Genomic DNA, 18,305 nt, shown 5'->3' with positions numbered 1-18,305 from the left:
GCTCTTTAATAGGACTTCGCTCTGACTCTCAATCCACCCAGGACAGAATGAACTTTCCCTTCAACCTTCTAAATTTTGAAGGTTTAACTACACCTTGTTTAATTACACCTTATTTGACCACTAGAAGGCCATGGAAAATTCTCTCCCTTTGGATCTCCTCAGACATTTGATGCCACTGCACTAATTCTGGCAATGTCATTCGTCTGCCTTTTGTTCTGTGACAGTGGAGAACAGTGGAAGGAATTGCTCCTGAGTCACACAGACTTGGATTCAAAACCCACCTTGGGCCCTTTCTAGATGTTGACTATCCATTTGCTCACCATCAAGTATTCATTCAATACCTAAGGTATGATAGACTCTGGGGTCCCACTGGTGGGCACAGACCAATCCTCTGTCCCCTTAGAACTTTCCTGGATCTTGGGCAAGTGACCTCATACCCTTGAGCTTCAGCTTCTTCATCTCTAGAATGGGAATAATATTACCAATCTTACATGCCCAGCTTATAACAGCCAAAAAGTACCCTGTAGAATGTCTGGCACATATTAGGTATTTAAGAAATGGTAGCTGCTGTAATAACTACCATTGTAAGTGTTGTTTTCTTAGCTGCAGTCTTAGAACTAGCTGCATGGCCTAAGTGCATCAGAAATCTCTTCTATCCTCTCCCTATCTCTCCCCTCCCTTCCTTCTACCTCTGTTATTTCCAAATGGCAAGTCAGGATTGGGTGAATGGAAAGAGGCAATCGCGGAGATAGTCACAGTGGTGGGGCTCCTGTGGCTTCCAGTAATCAGGAGTTGACTACAGCCCATAGACTGCTCTTCCTTATGGGTAAGGTTGCCCAAAACCTAAAACCCTGAGGCTGATCCAACCTGACTAGCATTTTCTATCAGCTTCTATTGGATGATAAGAACTCCCCAAGTCATCTCCTGGTTGTTACTTTCAAACTTTCTGCTTTAAAGGGAGATAGCCCCTTCAAGCCCCCCAAATCAATCATTTAATCCACCCATAAACTCTAGGCCCCTCACAGCCAGCCTTCCATGATTATGAAGTTCCTTGCAGCCACAGCTAAATAGCTTAGCGGTAAGCCCATAGCTGCCCAGGCCCCTTGTCCAGACTCCAGGGTAACATTGTTTCACTTGGGAAGTGAATTTGTCCATCCCCACCTCAAGGCTGACCATCTCATAACACATATGACTGGTCTGTAAGGTAAACAGGGTAAAAGGTAGGGGGTTCATTTCAAATTCATCCCCACCACTAGCCAACATGCTCTGCTGGTGGTAACTCATCTTCATTTGCAAAGTTATAGTGGGAAAAAAAAAACACAGATGCATATTTGATTAGCCCTTCACTTGCTCAAAGGCTTTCCAGAGGATAAGGTCCCAGTTCCTTTGCAGGCAGGCATTGCCTTTTCTCACCTGGCCCCTGCTTTCCCTTTCAGACTTGTTTCTTGTCAGCTCCCAACACTTACTCTTGGCACTCCAGTCATTCCAAACCTCTGGCTGCCTCCCTGTATGTTCTGCTGCTTCTCTCTCCTGTGCCTCTGTCACCCTCCTCCCTTCCTCATTCTTTCCCTTACCAAACTGGTAAATTCCGTCTTGGTTCAGGTTCAGGCTAACCTCCTAAACGAAGTCTTCCCACATTCATCCAGGTACAGCTGACCACTCGGCTTCTTGGTCCCATCCCTCTGTAATGGTTCTTACCATCCTGCAGGACACTTACCCACAGGAGGAGGGTGCCGCCAGGGAGAGGATGACCCCAAATATATCAGATGTCAACCATGTAGCTAACATACCATGAGCACTTTGGGTAAACTCACTCTGTTTGCATAATCCTTCCCCCATTAGATTATAAGAAAGTTGAAATCAGGTATTACTTTTTTTTTTAATCAAAGATCCCTGATACTTGGTTCTTCATAGGTGCCCTCCAAGGATGTTTATAAATTTAAATTCAATTCACACAATAGTTGATGAATAATCAATGACTGCTAATGAAACTATTCCAGTGGTTAAGGTTTCATGAAATAATATCAGCAACAGAACAGTTTCTATGCCTTTATCATTGGACTGAGACCAGGAGGCCCACTTTTAAGGGCAGCTTTAAGGTTTGGGAATAACAAAAAGAAGGGAGAAAAGAAAAAAAAAAAAAAAAAAAAAGCTCTCACTGAAGTAAACAAACATCAACTCCAAAAAAAAAAAAAGCAAGAGATAAGAAAGGGGATAAAAAGATAATAGTGATATCCTGGAGAATTCCATCTAAGCAACCTTGCTGCTGTATTCTCCTAGCTGGATGGGTGGAGGTATAATTTATATGCCCAGATTTCATCACCCTGATTTTTTTAAAGGTGATAAGTTGTTTTAATCAACCTGGCTTATTCTTTTTTCCCCATGTCTGATACCGTTGTAAGCTAGAAGGCCGTTTCCTGCAATTCCTCCTTCTATTTGGCTGACATATTGTGCTCTCTTCCAAGTTTTTCTCTTGAGAGCATCCCTCTTTTATTACTTTTCTCTGTTCTTATAATGAAAGTTTTGCAATGCATGACTACTGTTTTTATTTCTGATCTAAAATGGAGATGGTACAAAATAGACTGTGAGTTTAGCTAGGAGGATTTTTGAGCAAAATATTGTGTTCTTAGTGAATAAACATCATGCAAATTATAGAAGCTGGTGGTCATTGCAGTTGGGGCACAGGCCTCCCAATTTGTGATAAGGTCTTAAAGGGAGAGAAAATGAAACCAGGAGGCAACTTTCCTTTCTTCACTTAGGTGATCTATCTTTTCCTGATGCTTTATAAATTACTGTCTTTTTTTTTTTTAATGAAGACTGCACCCATGGTTATGTTTGGCACTATGCCAGCTACACTGTCAGCACACAATAAGGTTTTATCTTGATTAGTGGTAATAATAATCACTCAGTGTGAGAGTTTCCATCAATTTCTCACAGCTTTATCTGTCAGCTCCTTTGTGCCTTCCTTAAAGTTGCTGAAAAGAAAAAGACTTTGTTTATATACACGTCTGCCCTGTGCCTCAAACATCCCACTTTCTTTATGTACCAGATGAACTTCCCATCGATGCAAGGTACCAGGAGGAAAACACTGCAATCCTGAAGCTCTATTCAGAATACTTTTCTAATTCTGCTGTGTGTCCTTGAGCAAATCACCCAGTGTTCTAAGATGGCTCTGCCTCTGCCTGCAAGCATTGGGGCCTCCACCCCTGGTTGTCTGCCCTGTCAGAAGGCACTGCCTTGGGATCAATCATGCAGTCCAGTGAAATGATGCTGCCCTCTTGACTTTCCACAGAGTTTCTTGTACTTAACTTCTCTCTTGCAGGGAAGGGGTTCAAAATAATGCTGGTCATCTTGCTCTTTGAATGATCACACTGAATTGAATTGATCCTCTGTGGTTTAATCTATTATTCATTCCTAAGACTCAGCCCAATAGTCACTACTTCTCAACATTTCTCATGACCACCTTGTATGACACACACACAAACATATGATTTCTGTGCCCTCACCAGCGCAACATTGAGACCTCAACTTAATACTTGCTTCCTTCTATTTCCCTCTTAAGGGAAGAGACCATGTCTTACTTATTTGGGGGTGCTTTGTAGCAATTTCACCCAGTGAGGATACATATCAACCCCTCAAGGAGGGGTGGTTGCAACGGTTCAAATAGCCATCAACTGTAGAAGCCAAAAATGTTATGTACATGGATTGCCCAATTAGGTGATGAGGTGATGCCATTCAAGGAAACCTATGGAACAGAAACCAAAAAATACAAGGTAAGATGACAGAAGAGGCGGGTTGGTGTTTGCTGTGGTTCCTTGATTCACTGCCCCTTAATGCAAAATTATATGCTGATGTCTAGGGTCCATGAACAGTGACAGATCTGGAGAATGACCAAAGGCCCATGACTGTCCTCCAGACGGAATGGAAAGATATCACAGTGGGATGGAGGCAAGAAAGCCAGATCAGAGGTAAGGGCACTAGAGTCCAGAAAAAATGCTTAAAGCAGGTAACAATCTGTGAACACCATGGATCCTAGTAAGCCTGTTCATGTTTGTAGTACTGGACACTTATTAAAGAGTTTTCATGTGTTTACATGGCCTGTATGTTCTAGTAATAAGGAATACAATTATTTCTGGATTAATTAGGACTTGTTTAGTTGAAAGACATGGAAAATCCTACTCAAATTGCTTTAAGTTTTTTTTTAAAAGGACACTTATTGCTCGTGTAAAGGGATTTAGACCTAAAATTTCAGGCACAGCTAGATCCAGCTGCTCAAATGAAGCCATCATGAATCTCTCTCTTGATAGACATCAAGAACACCAAGCTTAAGGTCTTAGAGGTAGGTTCATGGTGATACAAGCCTTCCTCAGAAACAAGCAAAATCTCAAATAGCCAAAGTACCACCTAAAAGAACAACAAAAAGAAGAAAAACAAAAGCTAAAGTCAGCTCAAGGAAGGAAATAATAAAGATTAAAGAAGAAATACATAAAATAGGAGTTCCTGTCATGGCTCAGTGGTTAACGAATCTGACTAGAACCATGAGATTGTGGGTTTGATCCCTGGCCTTGTTCAGTGGGTTAAGGATCCAGTGTTGCCATGAGCTGTGGTGTAGGTCACAGACACGGCTTGGATCCTGTGTTGCTATGGCTCTGGTGTAGGCCGGCGGCTACAGCTCCGATTAGACTGCTAGCCTGGGAACCTCCATATGCCACTGGTGCAGCCCTAGAAAAGACAAAAAAAAAAAAAAAAAGAAATAAAATAGAAATGTTAAAAAGAATGGAAAAAGTCAATAAAAGCAAGAGCTGGTTCTTTGAAAGGGTAAACAAAACTAACAAACCTCTGGCCGAGCTCCTGAGAGGAAAAGAGAAAGAACCCAAAAAAACAAAATAATAAGTGAAAATGAGAAATAAATGCAATACTACAGAAATACAAAAAAATAGAGAATATTATGAACAATTATATGCCAACAAACTGAAGAAATGGACAAGTTTCTAGAAACATACTGAATCAAGAAGAAATAGATGACTTCACCAGACCAATCATTAGAAGTGAAACTGAAACTGAATCAAGAAGAAATAGATGACTTCACCAGACCAATCATTAGAAGTGAAATAGAATTGGGAATTAAAAAAAAAAACACTCCCTGCAAACAAAAGTCCAAAACAAAATGGCTTCAATGGGGAATGCTACCAAACATACAAAGAAGAACTTATACCAAACTTTCTCAAACTCTTCCAAAAGACTTAAGAGTAAAGAATACTCCCAAAGTCTTTCTATGAAGCTGTCATCACCCTGAGACCAAAACAAGACAAAGACAATACCAAAGAAAATAGTAATAATAATTAAAGGTCAAAATATCTGATACATATAGATGAAAAAATTCTCAAAAAATATCTGCAAACTGAACCCAACAATCCACAAAAAAGATCACACACCAGGATCAAATTGGATTCATTCTAGAATCACGATGATGGTTCAACAGGAAACCAATCAATATGATACACCACATCAATAAAAGAAAAGACAGAAACTACATGATCATCTCAATTGATGCATAAAAAGCATTTGATACAACTGGACATCCATTTATGATTTAAAAAAAAAACCCGTACTGAAGCAGATATAGATGGAACATATCTCAACATAATAAAAGCTATTTATGACAAGCCTACAGCCAATATAATACTCAATGGTAAAAAGTTGAAATCCTTCCTGCTAAAATTTGGAACAAGACAACATGCCCTCTCACCACTTGCTACTCAACATTGTACTAGAAGTCCTAGAAACAGCAATCAGACAAGGACAATAAATAAAAAGTATCCAAATTGGAATAGAAGAGGTAAGATTGTCATTTTATGCAGATGACATAATACTATATATAGAAAACCCTAAAGACTCCATAGAAAAACTACTAGAACTGATAAATGAATTCAGCGAGGTAGCAAGATACAAGATTAACGTAGAGAAATCAGTTGCATTTACTTACACTAACAATGAAATATTAGAAAGGAAAAGTAAAAATAATAATAATATTTTATACTTTTTAAAAAATTGCATCAAAAAATAAAATACTTAGGAATAAACCTGACCAAGGAGATGAAAGACTTCCTGAGACATGAAACAATGACAAAGTAAATTGAAGATGATTCAAAGACATGGAATGATATCTCATGCTCTTGGATTAGAAGAATTAATACTGTTAAAATGGCCATACTACCCAAAGCAATCTACAAATTGATCGCCATCAAATTACCCCTGATATTTTTCACAGAACTAGAATAAATAATCCTAAAAGTTATACAGAACCATAAAAGATGCAGAATTGCCAAAGAAATTCTAAGGAAAAAGAAATAAAACTGGAGGCATAACCTTCCCAGACTTCAGACAATACTACAAAGCTACAGTAATCAAAATTGCCTGATTTTGCCACAAAAACAGACATATTGATCAGTGGAACAGAATAGAGAGCCCAGAAAAAACCCACACAGCTAGAGTCAATCTTCAACAAAAGAGGCAAAAAAGACAGTCTCTTCAGCAAATGGTGTTGGTAAAGCTGGACAGCTACATTTAAATCAATAAATGAGAACACACCCCCACACCATAGAAAAAAAACTCAAAATGGCTTAAAGATTTTAATATAAGACATGACACCACAAAACTCCTAAAAGAGAACATACGCAAAATATTCTCTGACATAAATCATACCAATGTTTGCTTAGGTCACTCTCCCAAAGCAATAGAAATAAAAGCACAAATAAACAAATGGGGCCTAATCAAACTTATAAGCTTTTGTACAGTAAAGGAAATCATGACCAGAACAAAAAGACAACCTACAGACTAGGAGAAAATATTTACAAATGATGCAACTGACAAGGACTTAATTTCCAAAATATACAAATAGCTGGAGTTCCCGTTGTGGCACAGTGGAAACGAATTTGACTAGGAACCATGAGGTCGCAGGTTTGATCCCTGGCATTGCTCAGTGGGTTAAGGATCTGGGGTTGCTGTGAACTGTGGTATAGGTCGCAAATGTGGCTCGGATCTGGCGTTGCTGTGGCTCTGGCATAGGCCAGCAGCAACAGCTCCAATTTGACCCCTAGCCTGGGAACCTCCAAATGCTGTAGGTGCAACCATAGAATGACAAAAGACAAAACAAAACAAAAAAAAAAAAACAAAAAACAAAAAAAAATAGCTCATACAACTCAATAACAACAAAAACAAACAAACTAATCAAAAAATGTGCAGAAGACTTAATAGATGTTTCTCCAAAGACAATACAGATGGCCAATAGGCACGTGAGAAGATGTTCGACATCGATATTTGTTGGAGACTGCTGAACTGCTGAACTCTGCAGAAGGCAAATATCTGCTGACACAGAGTTCTAAAGTACAGGGTCTCCTTCAAAGACAAAATAAGGGAGTTATGCACAAACCATGCTACTTTATAAGCCGCTTCATTATGCCCTAGAGGGATGCACCAGTGCTAATAGTTTCCTTTGTTATTCACTAAGAGGTAGCTTTGTCATTGCCTATGTCTGATTTTGCTCACTAACCTACAAACATCATCTTCCTTAATAAAAGTTATGTGGGCTAAAGCCTAGGCACCTATGTTCTGCAGAACAGAGTGCCTCCTGGTCCCCTACTTTCTAAATGTAAAAGAGTCTTATATGTTTTGTTATACTGCGCCATCCCTCTTTCAAGATCTCCCATTGCCCTGCAGCACTGGACACAGCAGATACTTTTGGAAAAATGTAAATCAAAACTCCAGTGAGGTACCACCTCACACCAGTAAGAACAGCATCAGTAAATGTATACAAATAGGAGTTTCCCAGTGGCCTAGTGTTAAGGATTTTGCATTGTCACTGCTGGACTCAGGTTCAATCCCTGGACTAGGAACTTTTGCATGTCACAGGCAAGCCAAAAAACAAAGTCTATAAATAACAAATGCTGAAGAGAGTATAGAGAAAAGGGAACACTTGTACACTGTTGGTGGAAAGGTAAATTGGTGCAGCCACTATGAAAACAGTATGGAGGTTTCTAAAAATAGAGTTGCCATATGATTCAGCAATCCTACTCCTGGGCATATATCCAAACAAAACTGTAATTCAAAAAGATACATGCACATCTATGTTCATAGCAGCACTATTTGCAATAGCCAAGACATGGAAGCAACTTAAATGTCTACTGATAAATGGATGGATAAAGATGGGGGAGGGGTTACTCGACCATGAGAAGAATGGAATAATGCCATTTGTAGCATCATAGATGTACCTAGAGATTATCATACTAAGTGAAGTTAGATTTAAAAAAAAAAACCACGTTATCACTTATATATGGAATCTAAAATAGTACACAAATGAACTTATTTACAAAAAAAAACATACTCAACAGACATAGAAAACAAGCTTATGGTTACCAAAGGGGGAAGAGGTGGGGAAGGGTAAATTAGGAGCTTGGGATTAGCAGATACAAACAACTATATATTAAATAAACAGCAAGTTTTAATGTATAGCACGGAGATCTATATTCAATATCCTACAACAGACCATAATCAAAAAAAAAAAAAAAGCCAGGTTTAAAAGTGAATAACCGAGGGTGAGACCCAAGGAAAAGAAAGAGTACTTTTTTGTTTTTTGGAGTATCTTTTTTTTATTAGTAATTCACATTTATTCTAGGCACCATAATTTGTACTAGGAATAAAGAGAAAAAAGAGAGTGAGTGCCCTGGGATGGTTTACCTACCGAGGTAGGTTGAGACTGCAAAAAAGGTTACTAACATAGTGGATGCTGAATAATATTATGATTTGTATGGTGTCAAATGTATGGTCTCAGATTGATGGAGTAGGAGTGGCAGCTAGAAGTGTTGAGGTCAAGGCTTGGGAACTTCCAGATCTGTAAACTCCTTGAGCATATGATTTCTCCGAATGGATTTCACTCCACTGTAACAGGTGAAAACACAAGAGCCGGTTTATCTTCTGAAAGTCTGGACTCATGTGCTAGCTAGGTGTTCTACTTTCACTTGACCTCAATTGGGCAAACCTTTTAGGATCATAACTCAGCAAAACTGCAGGTGTTTACATGACACCCATGAAAGAGTGGACATGGACATCAATAGTCTTCACTTTGTTGAGATCTGCTTTGGGCTAGGGTGGAGATGCAGCTAGTTAAGTCTGGGAGGCTATAACAATTCTTCTATAACAGTCCTTTAACATTCTGATGGATCTCCACGTACCATTCTAATTGATCAGTCTCTGTTCTAGCAGAAGCATCACTTTTTTGGATTACCTTAAGCAAAAAATCTGAGATTGAGCCTAATTGGCTGGCTTAGATCATATGACAATTCCTGAGCCAATCACTGTGGAGACATGGATGGAATGTCTTCATTGGACAGGTCTTCTTTATATGTCAGAAGAAGGGAGAGTGGATGTAATCAGATCAGAACAAGGAAAAGTAGGTGGACAAGCATACCTACATATTTACCTCACCCGTGTTTAGCATTCACTAAGCACCTCTGGTGCCCTAGGCAGAGCCAAGAAACAGCAGATGGTTTTTAATAAGTGCTCAGCAAAGAGAACTACAAAGAAAAGCTTTCTCCTCCCTCAAAGTCATTCCAAGAAAGAGGAGTAATTAATTCCAAGAGCAGTGTGACTTAGATTTCCTAGTCATTGTGATTGAGACATTTTAGGAACCAAGATTAAAATTTAGCAGTAATAATTTGAAGGAAAGAGGTTGAAACACCTCTACTTGCAAATGATATAATCATAAAACCAAAGAATCATGGGTAAAACTATAATAATCAAAGAATTTATTAAAACAGCCTAATAGAAAATTAACATACTCTGCCAGCTATTAAACTATTGTCTTTCAGCTAAAACCCACCTATGCATACTCAGCTTTGCGATGCAGAAATGGGATTCTACAAACCCAATTTCAAGTTTTTCAGTTAAGTGAATAATGGATTTATTCTTACTAGAACTTACAGGTCATGTAAACTTGAGTCATCTCTATTAAGTGTGCAGTACTACAGACCTGGACGTATTTTTCTCCCTGTGTGGCTTTAAAAGGAGGGGGCCCTCGAAGAATATCTCAAGGACAGAGGATGAAGAGGGACTCGATTTTCCTTTTTGCTTCTTGCCAACTTCTTGTTCCTGTGAATGTCTCCAAGCAATAACCCCCTCAGCCTAGAAGCAGCAGCAAGATCTTTCAGTTTCTCTAAAGATTATAGAACCAGCCTCATCATGTTCCCATCAGAGGCACCAGCTCCAACAAGCCAATGTCCTTTCCTCAAAGGTCTGCTTCCCAGATTGGAGAGGCCAGCAGCAGCCCGACAGGCTCCTCCTCGAAGTCCGAGTGTCAGCACGGAAGGACACCTCTCAAACTTTCAGCTCTAGTCACTTCCTCTTTTTTCCCTTTTACCAGCCCTAGGGACAGTAGCCACTTCTGCAGTTTCTTCCTCACTCAGGTCCGCAAGACAACCTTGGCCTTCTCTTTTCAGTTACCCACTTAACACCTTGATATCAGTTAATGAGTAGTTGTATGAAATAATCTGTGTTAAAATAATTGGTACTACTTTTGCCTCCTGACTGGACCTTGATTGACTTCACATATATACAGATATAAGGAAAGAAGAAGAGAAAACCCCATTCACAATAGTAAGGCAGGGGATGGGGGATGGGGTAAAAATAGAATACCTAAGCATTAAACTCAGAAGAAATGTGCATAACTTGTATGAGGACACCCATAAAGTACTCCTGAAAACATAAAAACTGTTGTAACCAACAGAAAAGACACATGTTCTTAGGAAAACTCAGCATCTTAAAGACTTTTATTGTGATCCCAAAAAAGGTTCAGTCAGCTTTTATTTTTTTCTGAGGCTAAATAAATTAACAACAAAGTCCATATGAAAGGATAAATAAGCAAGAATACCCAAGAAAGCTCCCAAGACAAAGAGTATTGGCAAGGTAGGGGCTAGACCTACTGGATATTAAAATATAAAGCCTTTATGAATAAAACAATGTGCTATCATATCACTGATACCAGTTGTCCAATAGAAAACCCCAGATCTAAGCATATATGGCAATTTAATATATGATGAAGGCAGTATCTAAAATAAATGGGAAAAGAAAATTTTAATAAATGATGTTGAGACTACTGGATGACCATACGGAAAAAAATAAAATATTCATTTCTCATATCACACTTTAGGCTAAATTCCAAATGGAGTAAGGATTTAAAAGTTTTTAAAAAATAGAGAAAAATCTATCCCAGCTATGACTCAAAATCTAGAAGCAATAAAAGAAAATATATATAAATTTAAGGACATGCTTTAAAAAGCTTTTGCACGGGAAAAAAAAACCTATAAAGTTGAGAAAATGGCAAGCAGGGAAGCTATTACAACGACTATCATGGACAAAAGACTAATATTCCAAATACATGAATAGCTCCTAAAATAAAAAGGCTAACAACAAAATTTGAAATAAGCAAAACATATAAACCAACAATCCAAGAACTTTAATAAAAAGATACTTGACCTTGTTCAAAATCAGAGCAAATAAAACTGCATATATATGACAAAAAAGTCGTATCTAAAATATAAAAAGAATTCCTGAAATAATCAAGAGGCAAAATGATCTAATATAAAATGGACAAAAAAAAAAAAAACCAAACCCTTTAATAGGCATTTCACAAAAGAAGATATTCAAACGACTATGAAAAGATTCTTAATACCATTAGTCACTAAGGAAATACAAATATAAATCATAATGAAACATCACCACACACCCACCAGAATGGCGGTTAGTTTAAAAAACTAATAAGTGTTGGCAAGGATATGGATCAACGAGAACTCTCATAGGCTATTGGTGAGGAGCAAATTGGTACAACTATGTTGGAAAACTATTTGGCAGGGTCAGCTAAAGGTAGTATGTGCTGACACCATGAACCAGAAATTCCACTTTTAAATAAATACCCAAGAGAAATAAGTGCATATGTCCAAAAATGATAAACACAATTGCTCATACTGGTGTTATTCAAAAAAGAACACCTCCCAAAAAAAATTAGAAAAAAATCCAAATGCCCGTCAACAGAATGACTATGTCATAATTTATTTATCCATATAGTAAAATACCACAGAGCAATAGAAAATAACCAACATGCTACCTATAACCACATGATGAATCTCATAGTTATGTCAAGTGAAAGAAGTCAGAAATATAATAATTCCTGCTGCATGATTTATTATATGAAGTAAAGATATCTCCATGGTGCTAGAAATCAGAATATTAGTTAGTTCTGGCAGCAATGCTGACTAAGAGCAGAAAGAAGGCTTCTGTGTTCTGAAAGCATATTTTATCTTGATAATGATGATGGTTCCAGATGTGTATATACATAAAAGTATATCAAACTTTATGCTAAAATTAGTTCATTGTACACCTCAATAAACTTCAAGGATCCCCCCAAAAAGTAAACTGAAATACTATTTCTCACCTATTGGCAAAAATTAATAAGTTGGATAACACTCTCTGTGGGTGAGGTTATGGTGTAATGGGTACTTCATACATAGCTGCATTGCTGATATAACATTTATGGAGGAGAATTTGGCAATGTCCAGCAAATCACATATGCACCTATCCTTTCACCTCACAATCACAGTTCTAGGAATCATTACCATCAAAAATACAAAATGATGATTTACAAAAAAATTAACTGGGGCATTTTTCATAATGACAGGAGAGTAGAAATAAAATCAGTGTTCATCTACTGGGGATTTGTTGAAAAAATAATGAAACTTCCATATGATGGAGGATCATGCAGTTTAAAAAAGTATATAGACTACTTTCCTGGTTATATTCTTCAGTGATAAAAGGTACAGAATGCTCTTTAGAGTATGGTATTTGAAAGAGTAGCTGTTGTAGTGGTTTATAGATAGCTATGAATTCATTCACAGTCATTTCATCCAAAATTGGGATCAGTTTTCCTTCCTTTTGAATCTGGACTGGCTTTCAACTACTCTGACCAATAGAATATGGTGGAAATGACAGTCAGTCAGACTTCAGCCTTCGAATGGACTGGCAGCTTCCACTTTACTCTCTTAGAACCCTAAGCCACTGTGTAGATAGTCCTACTCCCCTGCTAGTGAGACCATCTCATAGGAAAGCCCTGAAACCACTTGGAGAAAGAAAAGGGCCCAGCTGAGCCCAGGTTTCCAGCTACCCTTGCCCAGGCACCTGGCAGGTGAGTCAGCTGTCTTAGATCCTCCTGGCCAGCCTCACCAAGCCCAACCACCACATAGATATCATTGACATGACATGGAGCAGAAGAATTACATGCAGCACTATTATGCCTATTGTGGTTTTTTTTGTTTGTTGGTTTGTTTTTTTCTGTCATTTTCACAGCCACACGTGCAGCATATGGAGATTCTCAGTCTAGGGGTTGAATCGGAGCTGTAGCTGCTGGCCAAGCCACAGCCACAGCAACACAGGATCTGAGCTGCCTCTGTGACCTACACCACAGCTCATGGCAATGTGAATCCTTAACCCACTGAGCAAGGCCAGGGATCAAACCCCCGTCCGCAGGCATACTAGTTGGGTTCATTAACCACTGAGCCACAACAGGAACTCCTTGTGATTTTTAAAGTGTTACATGTATTTTGTAGCAAATAATCAATTGGACACCATTAGAAATAAAGATGTTGAAAATATAAAGAGTATAAATCAAAGAGGTTAAAGACCCCATCGAGTTAAATTGGAATGGACAATACCAGTATGTAATCAAATTTTTTTTTCTGTTTCTAAAAATAAGTATTCTCTAGTTCTGTCCATTGAAAAGGTCTAGAAGCAATGACAACCCAGGGGCAGTGAGCAGCTCTAATGCCCAGATTGTGCTCTCTAAATATCATTACCCACAGAAAGGCACCAGGATGTCTCTTAGAAATGACTGATTCCAAGTCTGAGGTTGGAAATACACAAGATGAGGATAAGATATCCTATTGTACCAGGAAGGCAAGGAAGCTATCAAAGACAAATCGAGTCATGCCAAAAGGTCACAGGAGCCAAATCAAAGGCACATGGTGGCCTAAGAGGACATAATGTGAGAAAAAATAATGACTGCAATGGATCAAAACATATCAAATATATAAAACTTCATGAGTTCATTGTGATACTGAAAAAATTAAATCTCAACCATCACCACTGGAGGTTGCTAAGGCACCAAGTTATTACTCCAAAATTTGATAAAGTGAAAAGATCAAACATTTACTCCACCTGTTCTTTCAGAGTAATGAAAAGATTATTGGGGAAAGTTCCTCCCTACAGAGAAATCCCAGGTAATAAAAGCAGAAGGATTAATGGAATTTGAATATCACCATGTGGCAACCGCATTGAAATAATAGATTTAGGCAATAACTATGAATGGATGCTAAAATTCATTGGCTGTAAAGTTGATGGAGAACATTATAATGGCGATATGAGGCCAACAGCACATACACACACAAATCTATCTTTGCAATGCTAAAGTGGGGGAAATACATGTTACATGCTTCCTGGTGTATTACAATACAAAACATATAGCTCCACCTATGAAATACTCCTTTTTTTAAAACAAACAAACAAAAAGAACAATCTGCTCATTCTCTAGATATAACTGCAAGATAACAGAAAATACCAGGAATAGAGTAACAAGCTAAATGACATAAAAAGAAAGTGATCAACCAAGTCCAGAATGTGGAATATTCTGTAAGCCAAATGTTTGGGTACCTCCCAGAAATAAAATGGCATAAGGTGGGGAGACAGCTAAGAGTGTGATAGAGATATAAAAACCAAATTAATATGTAGACCTTTCTGAGATACACAACTAACTGCAAAATAACCTGGGGTGGGGGAGGGTGTGGAAGACTGAGGTTATCAGTTTCTTAGTTAACAAGGTAAAAGTTAAATATTTACCTACCCTATGACCCAGAAATTCCATTCCTAGTTATTTACCCAAGATAAATGAAAACATATATCCACAAGAAGACATGTGCAAGAAAGATCGTAGTTATTTTATTCTTAATAGCCCCAAGGGTGCTGGGGGTGGTGCTGGGGAATGCCCATCAATAGGAGACTGGATAAACAAATTGCAGTGTATTTATACAATGGAGTACTAGTTCTTTACAAAAAGGAATAAATTACTATGTGCACAACATGGACAGACTTCACAGATATTATGCCAAATGGAAGAATCCAAACCCAAAAGAATATTGTATGACCCCTTTTATATGAAGCTCTAGAACAGGTGAAAGTAATTTAAGGTAGAAAAAGTAAGAAAAGTGACTGCTTCTGAAGAAAAGCTGACTGGGATAAAAGTTGACTTTCTAAAGTGATGGCAATGTTCTCTATCCTGATAGTGATGTGGATTTCAAGAGTACGCATTTGTCAAAACTTTTGGAAATGTACACTTGATTCGCAAATGTCGATCTAGTATTTTTTTAAAAAGAACCATAAACAGATGCTAACCACAGTCAACAAGTTTTCTTTTCACTGTGGTAGGTATTAACAACTCTGAAGCCACTTTCTATCTATTCTAGACTTAAACAGGTAAGTAAATACGTTGAGGGTAACATATATCAAGGGCCAAGTTTCTCAAGATTGGAGGATGGAGACGCAAACGTGGAAGGAGGAACCGCTACAATGTGCTGAGACTACAGGCATCAAGGTTAATGCATAGATTTAATATAACTTTAATAATTTATAGTTATATAAATAAAATACATGCATATACCTGTATTTCCTTATCTCTGTTCACTGAGGCATCACAGAAGGAGTGAGGTAACAGTAGCAATGAGCAAACTTAGCACCCAAAGCTTGGCTTCTAAATTCTATTCTCCTTTAAAAAGAATAAGAACTTTTTGAAAAAGCTGATTCCAGATCTGGAACAAGGAAAACACAGGATATCCTGGAACACATTGTTGCAACAGAAATTAAGGAAGTGCTCAAAGAATAAGGAGCTCCCATTAGTTACTTATTAATTAATTGTACAATGGAGAAACCTAGGGACATGACCTTAACCAAATGATCAAAGGAGGATCAAAAACCATCACCAAGATCCTCCTGATATGATGCACTGTGAGACCAAGACAGCATAACCACTTTGGGTATTACTGTCAGAAAGTCAGAACTTTAATCATAAGGGAACCTCAGACAAGCCCAAATTGGGACATTCTACAAAATAATTGCCCTGTACCCTTAAAAAGCATGATAAGGTCACGAAAGACAAAGAACAACTGAGGAACTTTTCCATATGAAAAAGAATACAGAAAGAGACCTAGCAATGAAATGGTCAATCCTGGATTAGGTCTGGACTGGAGGAAAATACGTAACTATAAAAAGAATTCTTGAGAAAATTGCCAAATTTTGAATGTGAATTGAGGGTGGATAATAGTATTCTATCAGTGGTAAATTTCTGGCTCTGGGTAATTATACTGTGGTTTTATAAGAAAATGCCTTTGCCATTGGAAACGCACGCTGAAGTGTTTATGAATAAAGGAATAGGATCACCAATATACTCACATTACTCGGAAATATATATATATACATATATACACACAAAAACACATAGTAAATCCAATAGAGCAAATGTAAGTATTTGGCTAATTTAGGCAAAAGGATATGAGAGTTCCTTGCACTGTTCTTGCAATTTCTTTATCAGTTTTAAATTCTGTTTTTTAAGTAACAAACTAAAAAAAAATAATTCTTTCATAAATCAGAGAAATGAATATGGACAGGGTTGGATGATCTAAAGCAACACCTTTTAATTCTGAGTGATGTGATAATGACATGGTGATTATGTTTGTTTTTAAGTCTTTGCTAGTTAGAAATACATGCTAAATTATTTGTGGGTGATGATCTGATGTCAATATTTGCTTTAAAACATTTCACTAAAAACAAAAAGTGAGAGGGTAGATAAAAAGAATGGTTGACCATGTTGAAAACTGATAAATCTAGGTGATGGGCATAGGAAACTTCAATACTATTCTATTTCTTGTGGCACATAGTTGAAATTTTCCATTAAAAAAAAAAAAGTTTGCCAGCTATATAAGGGAAGAATTCTCCAAGTAATGGGAGAGGGAGCCTTATGCCTGGCACCAGGTTGCACTCTGCCTGGGCAAGGCGATGTCCATCTGGTCAGTTTTCCCTGGTCATCTGCAAAATGAGGCTAGAAGGTGCTGCCTCTCTCACCATCAGGGCTCTTCGGAGGTGCAGAGTGAAAAGGATTTATGGAGGCTCCCAGGCAGTGGCCACGTGTGTGAGGCAGGAGCTCATGGCACATGGCTGCCCCCTGCCTGCCGTTCAGCCCAGCCAGGTGGGTCGTGCCCAGCCCGGTGGACCCCACAGGCCACCTGAGCTGCTGGTCCTCAGGTTCCCCTGTAGGAGGGCTGCATCCTGCATGCCACCTTTTGCTTTTCCAAATAATTTCGTAGCAGCAAACGTGGGGGTGGGAGGCAAGAGGGGGAGCAGAAGTAAGGCTGCCGTCATTACGGAGGAAACAAATACATCAAGAGTGATTTTTCTCTCTCAGGAAGAAATTAATTTCTAAATGAAATAATGAGTTTCCTGATAGTCATTTGCAAGGCTTGGGACCTCAGAGCCAGGCCCTCTCCCTCTCTCTCTGCTCACCCCCCTCCACAGGCTGATTAACTTGCTCTGCCTTGTCTGCAGATTAATGCCTCTCTCCTGGGCTGAGCTTGCCCTGGCGACACGCAAGCCCTTCTAGGTCCGAGAAATGGGATAATGAGATGCCCAATTAAGGTGAAGTTCCTTGAATGCTGGCTCCAGCAACACCACCTGGCTTGCAGGAAAGAGCTTTCAACTGGTGATGGGACAAGGAACAGATGACCTTGGGGACCATTGTCCTTTCTTGCATCTGAATGGCCATTCTCAGGGCAGCTCTGGACAGAGGCAGCTTCAAGGCAAACAAAACGTGGCTCCTTGGTCTCTGGCAGGTGAGGGAGAGGACCCCAAAAAGCCTCCTTGGAGAATTAGGGTCTTGCAGCTGTGTACCCTGTCACAAGCTGCCTTTCAGACTGTAACTGGCCCTAACACTGGAGGGAGCTGGGAAGCTCTCAAGACAGAAGTAACATCCTCCTCCTGCCTCCCAAAAAAGGTAGAGACAGAAGAGCTTCATCCATAATAAATGTAATGAAGGTCATCATTCATTAAAGGTTAAGTGTTTGAAGTGTATTATTCACTTATTCCCCTTAAAAATAGACACATTTATATTCTCCACTTTTGTTATATATGTATACATATAACAAGGTATTACATATGTGTAT

At 38.6% G+C, this 18,305-nt stretch overlaps 2 long non-coding RNA genes across 2 annotated transcripts in view; one reads left to right on the top strand and one right to left on the bottom strand.

Moving 5' to 3' along the window:
• The window catches only part of LOC110256734, a 61,010-nt gene extending 42,759 nt beyond the window's left edge, over positions 1 to 18,251 (top strand). The window contains exons 2-3 of the long non-coding RNA XR_002338649.1: positions 3,860 to 3,968; positions 17,692 to 18,251. This is a non-coding gene — a long non-coding RNA (uncharacterized LOC110256734). The remainder of the gene's footprint in view (positions 1 to 3,859; positions 3,969 to 17,691) is intronic.
• The window catches only part of LOC102167253, a 169,151-nt gene that overhangs the window by 2,451 nt on the left and 148,395 nt on the right, over positions 1 to 18,305 (bottom strand). The window lies entirely within an intron of this gene.

The sequence above is a fragment of the Sus scrofa genome, chromosome 14, assembly GCF_000003025.6.
Source record: "Sus scrofa isolate TJ Tabasco breed Duroc chromosome 14, Sscrofa11.1, whole genome shotgun sequence".
In the NCBI taxonomy this organism is placed as follows: Eukaryota; Metazoa; Chordata; class Mammalia; order Artiodactyla; family Suidae; genus Sus; species Sus scrofa.
Note: the sequence above shows the minus strand (reverse complement) of the source record. Positions and strands in the feature narration are given on the sequence as shown.